Below are 15,880 nucleotides of genomic sequence, written 5' to 3'. Positions count from 1 at the left end.
CAAAGGTCTAAATATTCCTTTCCACTTTATTATTATTATTGTTGTTGCTGTTAACCCTTCAATTTCAAAGAGGACAAGGGACGTCCTGGGTGATGTCTTGACTTATGGGTGAATTGGATTTAGGTGAGGCGCAATTGTGCAAAGTCGTCAGCTTCATACTCTCTTCCTGAGTCATCGAAATCCAGTGGCAGCACAAAAGTCAGGACAACTGGTGGTGGCCCGGGATGCAGTGGATGACCTTGGCATCTTTGATGCCTGACCAAACTCTAAGCACTCCACAGTACCTGCTTTAGCGGCCCTCATGGCCATTGGAACAGACTGCTGTCATCAGCCCACTCTATGGGGAGTGGGGGAGGTCTTCACTTGGAATAGAAACCCCCCCAACTCACTAATGGGTTTGAGGTCTGTCAGTTATCCTCAGCCTGCTTTAGCCTGTCTGCCACCTAGAGAGTTTTATCTGGGTGTCCACCATGCATAACACAGCTTCTTGGAGTCGCAGATGAGAGGTGGGTGAAGGTGGACACCAAAGGTGAATGAGCAGCCCTGAAAAGGGCTCACATCAGAGGTGCTCATCCTCCCTGGACACCCCATACACCCCTTTGGTCCACTCTGACCATGGAATGGAAAAGCTAATTTCATACTTACAGAGAAAAACCCCGAAGTATGCCAAGCAACACTAATCCCTCCTTCCTGCCTATATGACTTTGGACAAGTCACCCAACATCTCTAGGGCTTAGTTTCCTCAGCCTCCAGGTCCCTTTCAGCTCTAAATCTGAGGTCCAATAATCTTGTTTTTAATGCATCCACTCCTTACTCTATCTAGCAGAATCCTGAGCATCTTTCAGGTGCTTCCTCCTATAGAAGAGCTTTCCTGAACCCTGCTCACTCCACCCAGTTGTTAGTGATTTATCCTTCTTGAAATTACTTTGTTTATGTTACATTTACTGACTTACTTGTGTACCTGTAACATCCCCACCCCACCCCTACCAGAGAATGTAACCTCCTTGAAGATAGGAATAATTTCATTTTTGTCTTCCTATTCTGGCACAGTGTTTTGAACATAGTAGTGACTTAATGTTTGCTGAATAGAATTACTGGATGAATAAATTGATTATAATTCAAAAATAGGATGAAATACTGTCCCTGACTTACCAAAATGATACCATTGACCTCATAGGTAAAACATGAGATTTTGAGTTTGTTTTTTTTTCTCTCCCGATAATGTCACATCCTACCTAATATCTTTAATTCTTCCCAAAATGAAGCAACGTATTAGGTGAAACATTATTACAAGGGGTAGTCAATTCCATTAGAACAACAGCAATAGTAATGCTGATCCATGTTCACATAACACTAAGATATTCGCAAAACGCTATTCTAACAGCAATCCTATGAGGTAGGTGCTCTGAGGATTATTATTCCTATTTTATAACTGAGGAAACTGAGGCTCAGAGAGATGGTATGACTGGCCTAGGGATACAAAGTCAACAAGCACTGGAGTCACAATTTATGGGATCATTGAATTCAGAGCAGCAAGAGACCCTGAAACTCACTCATCCCAAGCCCATCATTTCATATAAAAGGAAACTGAGTCCCAGAGAAGTGAAGTGTGTTGCCCAAGATCGCATAGCTAAATACAGAGCGGAGCTAAGATTCAGACCCAGAACTTTGTCATTCCTGTGGAGTGATCATACAGCAGGATTTGGTTATAATGTCTTAATCATGTTTGTTAAAAACACAACACTGGCCAGGGTGACTTGGATCCAATCAATTCACATGGTTCCAAATTACCCCATACCACCCGATTGTTAGTTTTCTCTCCTTCTTGAAATTGCTTCATTTACTTTACATTTCTTTACTTAATTGTACACATATAATAATGCCTCTGCCTCCCCTATGGAATATAAGCTCCTTGAGGGCAGGAATTATTTCATTTTTGTCTTTGTATTCTCAAGGTCCGCCATACTGTTTTTGCACATAGTAGTGGCTTATTAAATGTTTGCTGAATAGAACTGTTGGATGAATAAGTTGATAATAATTCAAAAATACCTGTCTCTTCTATGTCTTTATAACACTAGTCATATGCACCTGGAAGGTGGTTGCTAGCTAGGACTAAGGGGCATAACCATAGTACAAGAATAGATCAAACTTATTAATCTCTTTAGCACTATTTTCTAAGCAATTTGGGCTACAAACCAGGCATAAAAAAAAACAGGAATCACTCTCTCCAGCCTCTCAGATCTATCTTTTGTAAGAACAGTCTTTGGAATCTAAGCACCATGCCAGAGCATGTCTATTTTCTCAAGAACCATATGGGTGACAATCATGCTTTATTATCTTACAGTCATCATTTACAAGAACAACAGCTGGAAATCCCCTAAACAGTTGGCCAGACGCCCACCCAAAAATAACATTTGTGTTCTGGGGAGTAAAATATAACCTCTTCCTGACGGGCAACAATCAATAGTTACAAAGCACAACAAGCAGCATGATTCAATCCGATCCGATCTAGGAGTAAACTAATCCTTGAGTCAGCACTCCCCATATCCTCAGGGAACAGTTCCACTCTTCTGTAACTTGGAGACCCATGAGGACATCTTACATTGGATGAGGAGACAGAGTTTCTAGTCAAATTTCTGCCAAAACTGCTTTTGCCCAACTCAGCCAAAAGCCTCAGTTTGTCCAATCTGTTGCTTCGTGAATATAAAGAACGATGAAATGAGGGGGAAATGCACTCTCAGCTGTGCCACCAATTAGCCTCCCACTGAAGCCTTCCCTGTCTCTCCTGGTCAGTAGTGATTGCCCCTCCCCGTCCCGCTTGAACTTCAGAGGATATTTCACTTAACACCTTTCTGGTGTCCTTATTATAAATCCCATATGTCAGTTTTCTCTCTTTATGTCTTTTTCTTTACCAGACTACAAACTTCCTAAGGATAGGGACAAAGACTTCAATTCTCTGTTTCTCCTGGAGATAGCCGTGTTCTACCCACAATAATGACTAACTGATACAATCTCACTGACTCCCAAGTTCCATATCAGTAAAATGAAGGGTTTGAGAGCTCTCTACTCTTCCAGCTCTACGCTCCTAAAAATCATCCACTGTGATCCTTTCCCCATGATGGGAGTCAGTGTGGGAGAAAAGAAAGACCACTCAACTTCCAGACTCAACACTTACCAGCTGTATGACCTTGGCTAACTCACTTCACTTCTCTGAAACTCAAATTCCTCACCTATAAAATGAAAATACTACATGCACTAGTGGGGTTGTTTGCAAGCCCTTTGATAAATTTTAAAGCATTATGGAAGTGCAAGATAACAGTGTAATTTTATTATATGCAGACTTACTCCAGATAGAATTACATTCTTCAGCACATTATACCTTGTAACTATAGACTTTCAAATCAGGCTTGACCACAGAGTCAAACAACTGAACAGCCAAGAAAAAAAAAAGTGGCTTTATCACTGATGACAGCATCATGGAGGGGAGTTATGTTAGCACAATAAAAAAAATTAAACAACCTCCTGGAACAGAATAACATAATGTATACAATAAGGAAAGGTCTCATAAGGGAAAGAAGGATTTCATTAACATTAGAAATTGTTGCTATTTGGAAGACTCAATGATCAGGGCGAGAGAAAGACAAGCAATATACAATTGAGGGTTCTTGCTTCCCCCTTTTTACTAAATTAGCCATCAAAAGTCATTAGCATTTTATATTTACTACAGCTATCCTTCTGCAGGGTTTTCAGAAGGAAATTTAGATGGCCTGAAGACTAAGCTTTTTTTTTATTTTTTAGGCAATCAGGTTAAGTGATCTGCCCAGGGTCACACAGCTAGTAAGTGTCTGAGGCCACATTTGAACTCAGGTTTTCCCAGTTCCGGGGCCTGTGTTCTAGCCACTGCACCACCCTTAGCTGCTCCTAAGACAGGTTCTTAACCTGTTGTCCAAAGAATGGATTTCAGAGAGCTTGTGATCCTGCATGGGAAAAAATATTTTCATAACTGTATTTCAATATAATTAGTTTCCTTTGGAATCCTGTGTAGTTTATTTTATACATTTAAAAGTATTCTGAGAAGAGATCCACCAGACTTCCAAGAAGAGGCATGATATCAAAAAAAAAGATTAAGGAAACCCCTAAGCTAGATGAAGCTCCACCACTCCATCCCACCCAACCCAACCCCACCTAGCACTTTATAGATACAGGAGCTGGAAAGGAAGGTGACTTGCCCAAAGTGATCCAACAGTTGGTTGGACCCAAGCTGGGTCTCCCGCCTCCCAGTCCAGTGAGTGTCCTCTACACTACACCAAACTAATAAAAGGCAGAAGCAAGCTCCAAGTTTTCAACATATATACAGATTTATCTTAATTTTCACTGGAGTGTGGTCCAAAAGAAGAAGGTCTGGATTCAGTCAGAGGAAAACTGGGTTGAAATTCTAGCTCCAGCACCAGAGAGCATGTCACTTCTCCTCTTGGGGCCTCACTTTCCTTACCTGTAAAATGGAAGACTAACTATGCTTGTTGAGAGGAATGCTCTTTGGAAGCCCCAGAGTGCGAGAGAAATGGGAGCAGTTATTATGGTAGTTTAAAATGATAACATCTCATATATAGGGAGTTGTGTTGTGAAGTTCTTTAGATAACATTGGTCCCTCATTTTATCCTCACAACCTCCCTTTTACAGAAGAAAAAGGAGCCTCAAGTAGTAAAGTGAGTTGCCCACATCCACATAGCTATTAAGGGGTAGGATTCAGACGCAAATCTTCCAATTCCAAATTGAGAGTTTCTCCCAGTACTTCCTGCAATGAAATTCTATGATTTTATTGTCATTATTAACTGTCAGGATCAAAATTCTATCTGGAGTACCCATAAATTTACCTATGTGCCAGTACCAATCCAGTGCATTGGCAGGAACAATTCAGAAACGGGGTCATGCGCTTACAACCAGCTTCCTCTTCCTTAATTTCAAGATAATAATTTTTCCTATCTGCCAAGTCCTACCTAGAAATAATCTACACCCCTACAAATCTGTCAGGTAGTAAAGCTCCCCAGATCTAGGATCAAAACAGCTCTATCCAATTCGGAAATCCATGTACTAGACAGCAGAGGTGGGTCTGACGCATATTGTACTTAGCCTATCAGGTACCCTTTGGACTGAGTGGATAATTTCACTTATTACCCTCTCCCATTCTACCAGAAAAGCTTAGAAACTGCTTCAGCTTCTTCCCCTCTTCTTGGCCCTCAACATTCTTGAACTGACAAGACATTTCCAGTTTTATTTCAGAAAACCCTCTGCCAAACCAAAAGTGACCAATCCATAATCACAGACCACCAAGCACCCTCTCCTTGGGAAAAACAACCAAGGCTCAACTAAGTTAATCATGGCTATAAAGTGCTGTCAGTCAGGCAACAGGCAACAAGCCTTTATTAAGTGCTTACCACTTTCTCGCCAGGCGCCGTGCTAAGAGCTGGGTATACAAAAAAGGGCAAAAACAGTTCTTGCCCTTGGGGAGTTTGTAGTCTAATGGGTAATGTATATATGAGAGAGAATAAAGTAGACAAACTTTTATTTAAAAGAATCATACAAATTTACTATTTCACCACCAAGAGAGTACATTACCCTGCTATTAAATATGTAAAATAGCTTATGAAATGAAGCCCAGAAAAGGAAATCATTTTCACATTGTTGTGAGGAGGAGGGGGTCCAGCACATACATCAAAGGAGCTAAAATCAGGTTGATAAATGTGAATCTTGGCAGGGTATCTAATACTATTGTATTTACTATGAAAAAGGAGAAAAGGTCTGGTGCAGAGGTGGGGAACCTGCGACTGAAATTTGGATTCAGTCAAAGGGCCACACCTGAGAACCTAGAGGGTCATACATGTCCTCGAGGCCGAAGGTACCCCTCCCCCCATGGAACAACCTCTATAATAATTCAGGTAACTGAAATACTAGGAAGATTGGGAAGCACAATATTAGAAATAGATCTAAATTGCAAAGAAGTTGTTTAGTCAGTTAGTGGTAGCCAACTCTTCACTACCCCCATTTGGGGTATCTTGGCAAAGATGCTAGAGTAGCTTGCCATTTCCTTCTCCAGCTCATTTAAAATGAGGAAACTGAGGCAAACAGGATTAAGTGACTTGCCCAAGGACACACAGTTAGTAAGCATCTGAGTCTGGAATTGAATTCAGGTCTTCCTGACTCAAAAGCCAGCACTGTGTCCAATATACCACCGAGCTGCCCCAGATTGGGAAGAGGGCCTAGATTCAAATCCTGATTCTACTACTGAACTACCTTCATGACCCTAGACAAGGGTGGAAGGAAAGGGAAGGGGGAAAAAATATACATTTATCAAACACCCATTATGTGCCAGGCACCGTGTTAAACTAGTGTAAGTCACTTAATTTGAGTCATGATTTAATCATCTGTAAAACAGATTAGCAGATAGAATGCCAGGCCAGAAGTCAGGAAGACTGAGTTCAAATGTGTCCTCAGATATTAACTAGCTGTGTGACCTTGGGCAAGTCACTTTACCCTGTTTGCCTCAGTTTCCTCACTCATCAAACGAGCTGGAGAAGGAAATAGCAGACCACTTCATTGTTTTAGAAAACCCCAAATGAGGTCACAAAGGGTAGGATGTGACTGAAACAACTGAATAACAACAACAAAATGGCTTCCATCTCCAAATCTTATAATTCTCACACAACACAGTTATATATATGATAAGTGGGGGCTGGGATTAAGTAATTTTCTTCTATTTTCCCCATTATTTTTTGATCCCGTTACAGAAGCCTTTTATCCATGATAAATGTTGACTTCTTTGAAAACTTTTTAGAAAAATTGGGAACATATCTGATATCTCTAAATAGGAATCAGAGACTTCCCCAAATCCCATTGGAATGAATTTAAAAAGCCTGCTGCATGGTCTTCAATGTTGTCTACATTGATTGCCCCATCTGTGGACTTAACATCGATTCCACTACTGGAGAAAAGTCCTGGAGTCTAGTGACAGTCAGATCCTAACAAACGGACCTCTATCCAAGGTTCAGAAAGCCATGTGGAAAGATGAGAAGATGGAGAGAGAAGAGCTTCCCTGGGCCAGATAAGTATGTTCATCTTCATAGAATAACCTTAAATTTGGTTTTGGATACTAGATGAAAGAAAGGTCAGCACATTAAATAAAGGAAGATGTGTAGTAATGTAAATGCCGCATCTGGAATTCAAGGACCTGGAACCCAATTCCTCGCTCTTCCACTTCCCGGATAAAAGATCCTAGGAAGTCACTCTCAGCCCTCTCTGGACCTGTTTCCTCATCTGTGTTGGACTAGATCTTAGACTTCTAAAATTCTTCCCAGTTCTAAATTCCATCATGAGGGAGACAGTCTAGCCACAATTCTTTTGGCATCCAAAAACTCCCTAAAAGAATTATTATTTAGGCATTACAGAAGATACATGATTTCATCTGTGGGGGTACCCCCTCCACCAATGAAACACAATCCCTCCACACATTAATAGACGATCTTCATGAGTTGCTCTGGGGGGAAAAATTCATCACCTGGTGGCCCACCTTAGGGGGAGGGGGGCTCTCTGAGTTTAACTAAACTATTCTTCAGTCAACAGGTGCATAATAAATATACTGCTCAAACGTGAAGCCCCTCCACTTGAGTGGGACTGGCCAAAATCTGAGCTTCACAGACACAGCCTTTGAAATCCCATATCAACTCCACAGAGTGATGAGAAATTGGAGAGTATGAATGGAGGATTACTTAGACAATGAAAATCATTTCAACGAGACTTAAGTTTTGGGGACAGTACGAAAAGGAGGAAGTTTATAGAGAAAACTGAACTTTTTTCAAAGCAGACATATGCTTAGGCATAGGGGGAAACAGAGTGATTATTTCTCTAAGTCTTTCTTTTCTCTCCCAGTCCCCTAATCTCTATAGTAGGGCAATCCATTTCCCCTTCAAAGATAGATAAGGATCTGGGACACAATTTCCTGCTCCTTGTAAGTTTGTCACACTTGAGGGAGGAAAGAGAGTAGTACCATATTTCATTTTTATCTCCAACACAAATTGCCATGTCTTAGCTATGGACAAGGGTGCCAAAGACACGTGAGGGTTGTGGTGATTTCCTTGTGGAAAGTACTTTTTCTAAATCAGAGGCTCTCATGGAGCGTACATTGGGTCAGCCAAGTCAGCCAGATTTATACAAGATCAGGTACAAATTCCACTAATACAAGCCGGAAAAATATGGTTCTTGATTCCATGTTGTCAAACTAGGAAGATTTCTACAAAATAGACTTACCGGCCTCATTTTTTAAAAGTATTTTGATTCTGTACACACACACACACACACACACCACTTGACAGCTTCAAGTGAATCTTCTCAAGAAAACAGTCAATATTCAGGATGGCTTTTTGATCCCCAGCTTTCTGACTAGGTCTAAGGCATCCCTGAGTGGCAACTTCTCATCTCATCAGTACAGTATGGACACATGGAGGCCCAGAAATCATTCTATGCCCCCAAATTAATTAATTAATTAGCTGATTAGTTAATGAAAGCCTTTCTCCCAAGGGCCAGCCCAACGACACATGAAACTGTGATTTTACCACCTACCAGGGAAGATACATTAAACCAGTTGTAAGATACCAGCATAACTTCTGGGAATTAATTGATCAGAAGCCTTCACCCACTGACCTAGAGTTAAGAGTAAGGAGAAAGCATGAAGGTCTATCAGAGTCTCCCTGAGGGATATAGAGAAGAGAATGGTATTCAAAGGCAGTATGCTAATAGAGGGATAATCCCTAGACAGAGTCAAGAAACCAGAGCTCAGATTTCTCTTACCACATTTAACTTGCTATGCGGTTTTGGGCAAGTAATTTGGCCTGGCCTTTTTGGATCTCAGTTTCCTCATCTGTAATATGAAGGGGTTAGACTAAGTAGTCTCTTTTATCTCTACTGACTCATATGACCTGTGACTCTCTGAAAGAAGGGTCCAGGAGCATAAAAGAAAGACAAGCAGTTTATTTCCTCTGGCTCTGTAGTTAGAAAAGACAGAAAACATAAGACTAGTTCCTCCACTATGCTACCCTGAGCAGAGTTCAAATCCCACTTCCAAAAGGGAAGTTAAAGCATTAATTTTTTTTAATAGTTGCACAAGCAAGAAAAAAAAAAACCAAAGAACAAACTTCCCAGAGCTGGGTGCTAAAGAATGCTTACAAAGATAGGCTGAAAAGATGAGCATGCTTCAACAGCTTAAACATTTGTATTTTCAAAGTTCTGTAGCACTGAGAAAGATAGAGTTTAGATTAGTCCTTGCCTTCGAGGGGCATACCTTGTTAGGAATCAATAAGTAAGGTACTTCCAAATCCTTGAACTAAGTGACCATTTATAGAGGCAGAGAGGAATGGGGAAATACAGTATCTAGGCACTGATAGATATTTCAGTCATGGGATTTAGAATTAGAAAGGACCTGAAAGATTTAGTCATATCCTTCATCTTAAAAGACGAGGAAAATGAGGTCCCAAGATGTCAAATGACTTATAGACTCGAGCAAGAGTGGCAGAGCTAGAAGAGACATAGAACACAGAATGTCAGAGCCAAAAAGAGGCTTAAAACAAAGATTATCCACCTGGCAGGGACTTCAAAACATAGATTCCCAGAATCTCAGAGCTAAGAGATCCCAGAGGTCAGTCACTAGTCTAATCCCTACCCGAATGAGAATCTCCACTACAATAACCCAACAAATGGTCATCCAGTCTTAGTTTGAAGATGCCCAAGTGAGGAAGAAGCCCCTACTTCTCAAGGCAGCCCATTCCACTCTTGATTAGTTGTTAGAAACCCTTTTCCCCCTGATAGGAAGCCTAAATTAGCCTCTTTGCAATTTTCCAGTCTTTGCTCCTTTCTGCCTTCCCCACCACCACCAACCCTCACCAAGCAAAACAAGTCTAAACCCTCTTTCTCAGGAAGTCTTTTAAATAAGGGAAGATAAACTATCATGTACACTATCCCCAAGTTCTCTCTTCTCCTGGCTAAATATTTCCAATCTTTTCCTCACCTACCCTGAGGATCGTCAATATACTATGGCTGCCCTCCTCTGGAGGGCCCCAACTTGTCAATGTCCCTCCTAAAATGTGACATCTAGATGGAACACAGTTATTTTCTACATCTAACCAGGCCAAGGGGCAGTAGGACTATACCCTTCCTCTTTCTGGACGTTTGGCCTCTCTCAGTGGAGCCTCATCATAGGCTAATTTACGGTAATAAAGCTGGTAAGAACATTTAAAAAGAGCCTTTAGACCAATCCCCTGATTCTACACATGAGAAATAAGTTGCAATAGCAGAAGGGCTAAGATTGGTACCCGGGTCCTCTGTCTCCAAATGTAATGCCACTACATATAAATATAAATGTATATAGTCATTTATTCTGCCCATTATATTGGTGTGCACTAGACCCAGTTGTGCTGGAAAAGGACCCATTGTCAATTCTTTTCCTTGGAAAGCCTTAGAAGAATGGAGGAGGGGAGAGGCCCTACCTGTTAGCCAGAAGTCAGGAAAAAGGTCCTAGGCAGGAGTAGCTTTCCCCGCCGCTGCGGTTGTCAGGAGCTAGAGAGTAATTGGGTAGTCCAAGGGCCGGGAGGGTGACAGTAGCCCCGGGCGGGGCTGTATATGAGCTCGGGGAGTGCCCTGACCATCCCGCCCCCTGACCGGACTGACAGCGGCTCGGACCAATGGCTGGCAACGGAAGGGGAGGACTGGACCAATGGGTGCCCGCCATGCGGAGACCCTTCTTCTAAGAGCAGCTTTTCCGAGAAACCGGTTCAGTCCAAGAGGCGGCAGTGGCCGTGACTGTGACCGTGGAGGTGGTTGCGGGGGCATCCCCCTCCTAACGAGGGCCCCCAGTTCCCTATCCAGGACTCCGGGGGCCCGAGCCGCGTGAGGACTGAGGGGCAGCAGCCCGTGGGCGGCTCCGGAGACTCGGACAAGCCGGGGCTGCGGGGGTCCCGGGCAGCCGGGACGGGCTTAGAGGGGCGGGATGCTACGGCCGAAAGTATTCGAGTCAGCTGGGCCCGAGCGGAGGCGGAGGCGGGAATTTCCCGGAGGTCAGAGCCCGGAGACCCTAAACTGACAGCCGGGAGGAAAACTAGAATTCGAGCGGGTCACGGAACCTCCCTCACCGGCGACCCTGACATTAGTCGGGCGACTGGAAATAAGCCGTCACCTGAGCCTTTCTGGGGGCTGCTTTATTTAAGTGTTCCCGGAAAGAGAGGCAGGGGGGAGGGGGAGTAGGAAAAGGGTATTTATTTTTATAAATTTAAAAATGTAAACGTTATTTACATATAATAAAAGATATCAATTAAAAGGGGTGTATGTGTTTTTTTTTTTAACCTGAGCAGCCCCGACTACCTGAGGACCTTGGAAAAGCCAGTTCCCCTCTCTGATCCTCAGTTTCCTCTTTTTGTAAAATGAGGAGGTAGGACTAAATGAGCTCTGAGTCCCAAAGAGTCCTTGGGGGAAAGCCCAGCTCACAGGGTAAAGAAGTGAGCCCAGATTCCAAAGCTACTCAAAATAATTAGGGGCAAGAGAAAATACAGGGAACCTTTTAGGGGGAGCTAGTAAACCCTCTTCCACCCCTGTTCCTGTGAGTCCTTAAAAGGTCTTATAATTCACCCTAATGCATCTCTCATGGGGGGAGCAGAGGAGGAGCCCATAGGATATGAAATCTGATTTTTAAATAATCTGGGCACACACTAATTGTGTGACCTCGGAAAAGTCATTTCAGCCTCCCTGAGACTCCCCTCTGTAAAAATGAGGGAGTTGGTGATCTCTGAGCCCCAAAGTCTTTCAGCCTCTCCAGATAAAAGCTACTTTTCAAAGCACTGAAGGTGGCGAATAAGTTCTCGGAAGCATAAATACACACTAAAAACTTCAATTTAAAATAAGCTGTATCATCTCCCTCCCCACTACCTGTGTGACCTCAGACAATTGTCTTCCCTTAGCATCTCTGGAATTCAGATTTGTCCCTTCTATAAAATGTACTCCTTGAGCTTCCAGATCCAAATCCATAGATAGATAGATAGATTGATAGATAGATAGATAGACGGATGGATAGATTATATACATTGTACATAATTATACATATAAACATATATTTCCACACACTCATATATGCATTTATACATACGTACATGTGTATATGTGTATATATGTGTGTATACATATATACATGCATGCATGCATACATATGTGTGTATACAGTGACCCTCAAAGCACTGACTAGCTTATTGGGGCTGGGAGATACCCCAACCAATGATACCTCAGGAATTCATTAAGTAGAGATTCCGTGTCAGGCTTGACCAAGGAAATTTAGACTGTTTACTCCCCTCTTTAACTGAAGAGTCTGACAGCTAAAAGAGGCAGCCAGAAATAAACCTCCCTAACCTGGATTATGACCTATGCAAAGTGGTCTCACCACCTTATCCCTTAACCAAGCTCAGCTAAGGACTCTTAAACATTGGCTTTGAACTTGAAGTGGACTGGATGACCTCATAGAGCTTCTCCACTTCAGGCTCTTGGGACACTCATTAAAGGAAAGTATTTCTGAGATCTAATGTGATTGATACCAGTTTACAGTAAATTGTCAATTGGATTGATTTCCTGCCACTCCCAACTCCAAAAAAGGAATCACTAGTTTAAAATACGTTGCTTTCTGTGTCCAGGGATAATGTATCTAACAGCAGCAGGATGTGGTGATAAGAGGATTGGCCTTGGAGTCAGGTGACCTCAATAGGACTGTCACATATTGGTTCTGTGACTTTCTGCACATAATTTGAATCTAAGCTTCAGTTTTCTCATCTGTAAAATGAGGGGATTAATACTAGTCTAGTATTGCTCGCAACGTTGTTGAAAGGAGGAAGCGCTAAGGAAAGCTTCACCAAATGTAAAGCATATGTAAGTGTGAGCTGTCATTTTTTCTACTCCAGTCCCCCATGCCCCCTCCAATTCCTTTGAGCTGCTTTGGAATCTGGACTCACTTCTTAATTCTGTAAGCAGGCCTTTTACCCAAGGACTCTGAGACTCAGAGCTCATTTAGCCCTCCCTCCTCATTTTACAAAGGAGGCTCGGAGAGAGGAACTGACTTTTCTGAAGCATCCCAGGGAGTGGGGGCTACACAGCTTTCTTAAAGGATTGTTGTGAAGAAGGTGCTTTGAAAAGATTAAAGGGCCATAGAAATGGGTGTTGTAGTAGTAGTAGTAGCAGTAGTAGTAGTAGTAGTAGTAGTAGCAGTAGCAGTGGCAGTGGTAGTAGTAGTAGTAGTAGTAGTAGTAGTAGTAGTAGTAGTAGTAGTAGTAGTAGTAGTAGAAAACAAGTGCTCCAGACCTTATTGAGTGACTCAACAGCTGTGTAACCTTTGGCAAATCATGTAACTGTTCCAGGCCTCAGTTTTCTTATTTGTAAAAAGGGGAGGCGAACACTTGCCCCCATTACCCAACACCTCATAGGTTGGTTGTAAGAAGCAAATTGAGCTTCTCTATGGAAAGAATTTTGTATTTCCCTTTACAAGATACCTTGCCCCTCCCAAAGGGGATCATTTGAATAAGTCTTTATAGGGAAGTGTCAGTAAAAATATTCCCAACTAAAGAGATCAGAGTCACCGCCAAATAGACAATAGCAAACTAAGATGAGTATTTCTAAAAGGGTATTACAGTTAGACTTGGCCATAATTTAATCTAGAAATCTTTTATTGTGCTATAAGAGAAAGGGTGCTGGATTTAGAGGCAAAGGAGACAGACCAGTGTGCGTGTGTGTATGTGTGTGTGCACGCGTGTGTGTGTGTGTGTATGTGTATGTGTGTAGGTATATGTGTGTGTCTGTGTGTTTGTGTGTGTATGTGTGTATATGTCTGTGTGTTTGTATGTGTGTATGTGTGTGTGTCTGTATGTTAGTATGTGTGTATGTGTATATCCGTGCGTTTGTATGTGTGTGTTTGTGTATATGTGTGTGTATGTGTGTATATGTTTGTATTATATATGTGTGTCTATGTGTTTGTGTGTGTGCATGTGTGTATGTGTATGTGTGTAGGTATAGGTGTGTGTATGTCTGTATGTTTGTGTGTGTATGTGTGTGTATGTCTGTGTGTTTGTATGTGTGTATGTGTATGTGTGTATGCATGTGTGTATGTGTGTGTTGCATGTGTGTGTATATGTGAGTGTGTGTGAAATCCCCCTTCTACACCTACTAGGGATGTTTGAGCAAGTCACTGAATTTCTCTGAATCTTCATTTCCTTATCTATAAAAGCAAGAAGAAGATGAATTGCGCCTGCTTCACAGGGCTGTCGTACGGATCGGGTGAGATAATAACCCTAGAATATAAAGTACAACTATTCATAGAAATTACTAATATGCTATTTTATGCCTTGCTTGGTTCACAAGATTATTGTGGATCAGAGGAGGGAAGTGGGGGAGGGGAAGAAGGGGAAGAGAAGAAGACAAAGGGAAAGGAAGGGAAGAGAAGGGGAGAAGAGGAAAGGAAAGGAAGAGCTGGTGGAGGGGAGGGGAAGGGAAGGGAAGGAGAAGAAAGGAAAGGAAGGAAAGAGGAAGGGAAAGGAGGAAAGTGAAGGAAGAGTTAGTGGAGGGAAGTGGGGAGGGAAAGGAAGAGAAGGAAAGGGAAAGGAAAGAAAAGGGAGAGGGGGAGGAGGGTTGATGCTGAATGACAAATCAGTCAATCCGTAGCATTGCTTGAAAGAATAAGAGAGGAAATAGTCTCTTCTGACTATGCTTATACGGGCTACATTGTGGTTATTGCTGGTGACGGGGTTGGGAGGGAGGAGAACTGGACAAAAGACCAGCAATGTGTATTTCTATTGCCCCGATAGATAGATCTACACCTACAGAGAGGTGGGCTTACTATAAAAGAGTTCGTTGGTCACCTTAGAATAGTTCTTCAAGATTTTTTCCACTCCATAGATCACTACAACAAGTTCAAAGCCCCATGAGCTATTTCAATTAATGGCCATTTTTGCTTGTCATCTTTGAACACACACACACACACACAAGAACCTCATGAAAATTAGTGGTAAGAACAGAGCCGCTTTTAATTATTCCCCAAACGAATGCCATATACCCTTTTAACAATTAGTCATTATGCCAGAACCTGGGGGATCCTAAAAGACAAATGTCAAGTAGGTGATGTTTGTCTTAAAGCCCCTTTCTCCCCTTTTGGCACCTACCCAGGACCTGGTTTTCTAGCCGAGCACTAAACTGGCCCTCTGCGACCAAGGGCGTACCCCTGCCGCGTATTTCACCAACACCACCCAATGCCGCCGCTGAAACTTATCTGCTCTCTATTTCACTTCCTCAGATTCTTCACTCAAAGTCAGTATCCAGGATTGACGACCTCAAATCGGCAGCTCTGTGCCGATGCACAACTGGAAAAAGACTTAAATGGAAGCCTTCCTCCATACCTGTCCACCAAGACTCTCCTTTCCTTCTTCTGCTCTAGGACACATTTTTAAATTACGTCTTTCTGGGGACATTTTTCACATTATATTTCCACCCAAACGCTTCCCTCTTTTAAATTGCCCTATTACTGTCTGGACCACCACAATTATTCCAGCCCCAGGCATACAAACTGGTTGTCATCCTTTATTCTTCATCCTCTCTCACCTCCCATTTCCAAACTGTTGCCAGGGTCTGTCAATTTAGTCGCTCTTGCGTAAGCTCCCTTCTCTCTTCAGATACTGCTGCCAACCTGCTGTTGGTCCCAACCACCTCATGCCCAGACTGTTTCAATTGCCTCTTGGTTGGTCTGCCTGTCATAAGTTTCTCCTCTCTACGATTCAACCTCCACTCAGCTGTCAGAGTGATCTCCCTAAAGTGCAGG

At 42.5% G+C, this 15,880-nt stretch overlaps 1 protein-coding gene across 1 annotated transcript in view; it reads right to left on the bottom strand.

Annotated features, from left to right (window-relative positions):
• The window catches only part of IRF8 (interferon regulatory factor 8), a 35,599-nt gene extending 24,981 nt beyond the window's left edge, over positions 1 to 10,618 (bottom strand). Inside the window, exon 1 of the mRNA XM_036748376.1 lies at positions 10,533 to 10,618. The gene's annotated coding sequence lies outside the window, so the exon portion shown is untranslated. The remainder of the gene's footprint in view (positions 1 to 10,532) is intronic.
• Between the last annotated feature and the right edge of the window lie 5,262 nt (positions 10,619 to 15,880).

This window comes from Trichosurus vulpecula, chromosome 3 (genome assembly GCF_011100635.1).
Source record: "Trichosurus vulpecula isolate mTriVul1 chromosome 3, mTriVul1.pri, whole genome shotgun sequence".
Lineage (NCBI taxonomy): Eukaryota > Metazoa > Chordata > Mammalia > Diprotodontia > Phalangeridae > Trichosurus > Trichosurus vulpecula.
Note: the sequence above shows the minus strand (reverse complement) of the source record. Positions and strands in the feature narration are given on the sequence as shown.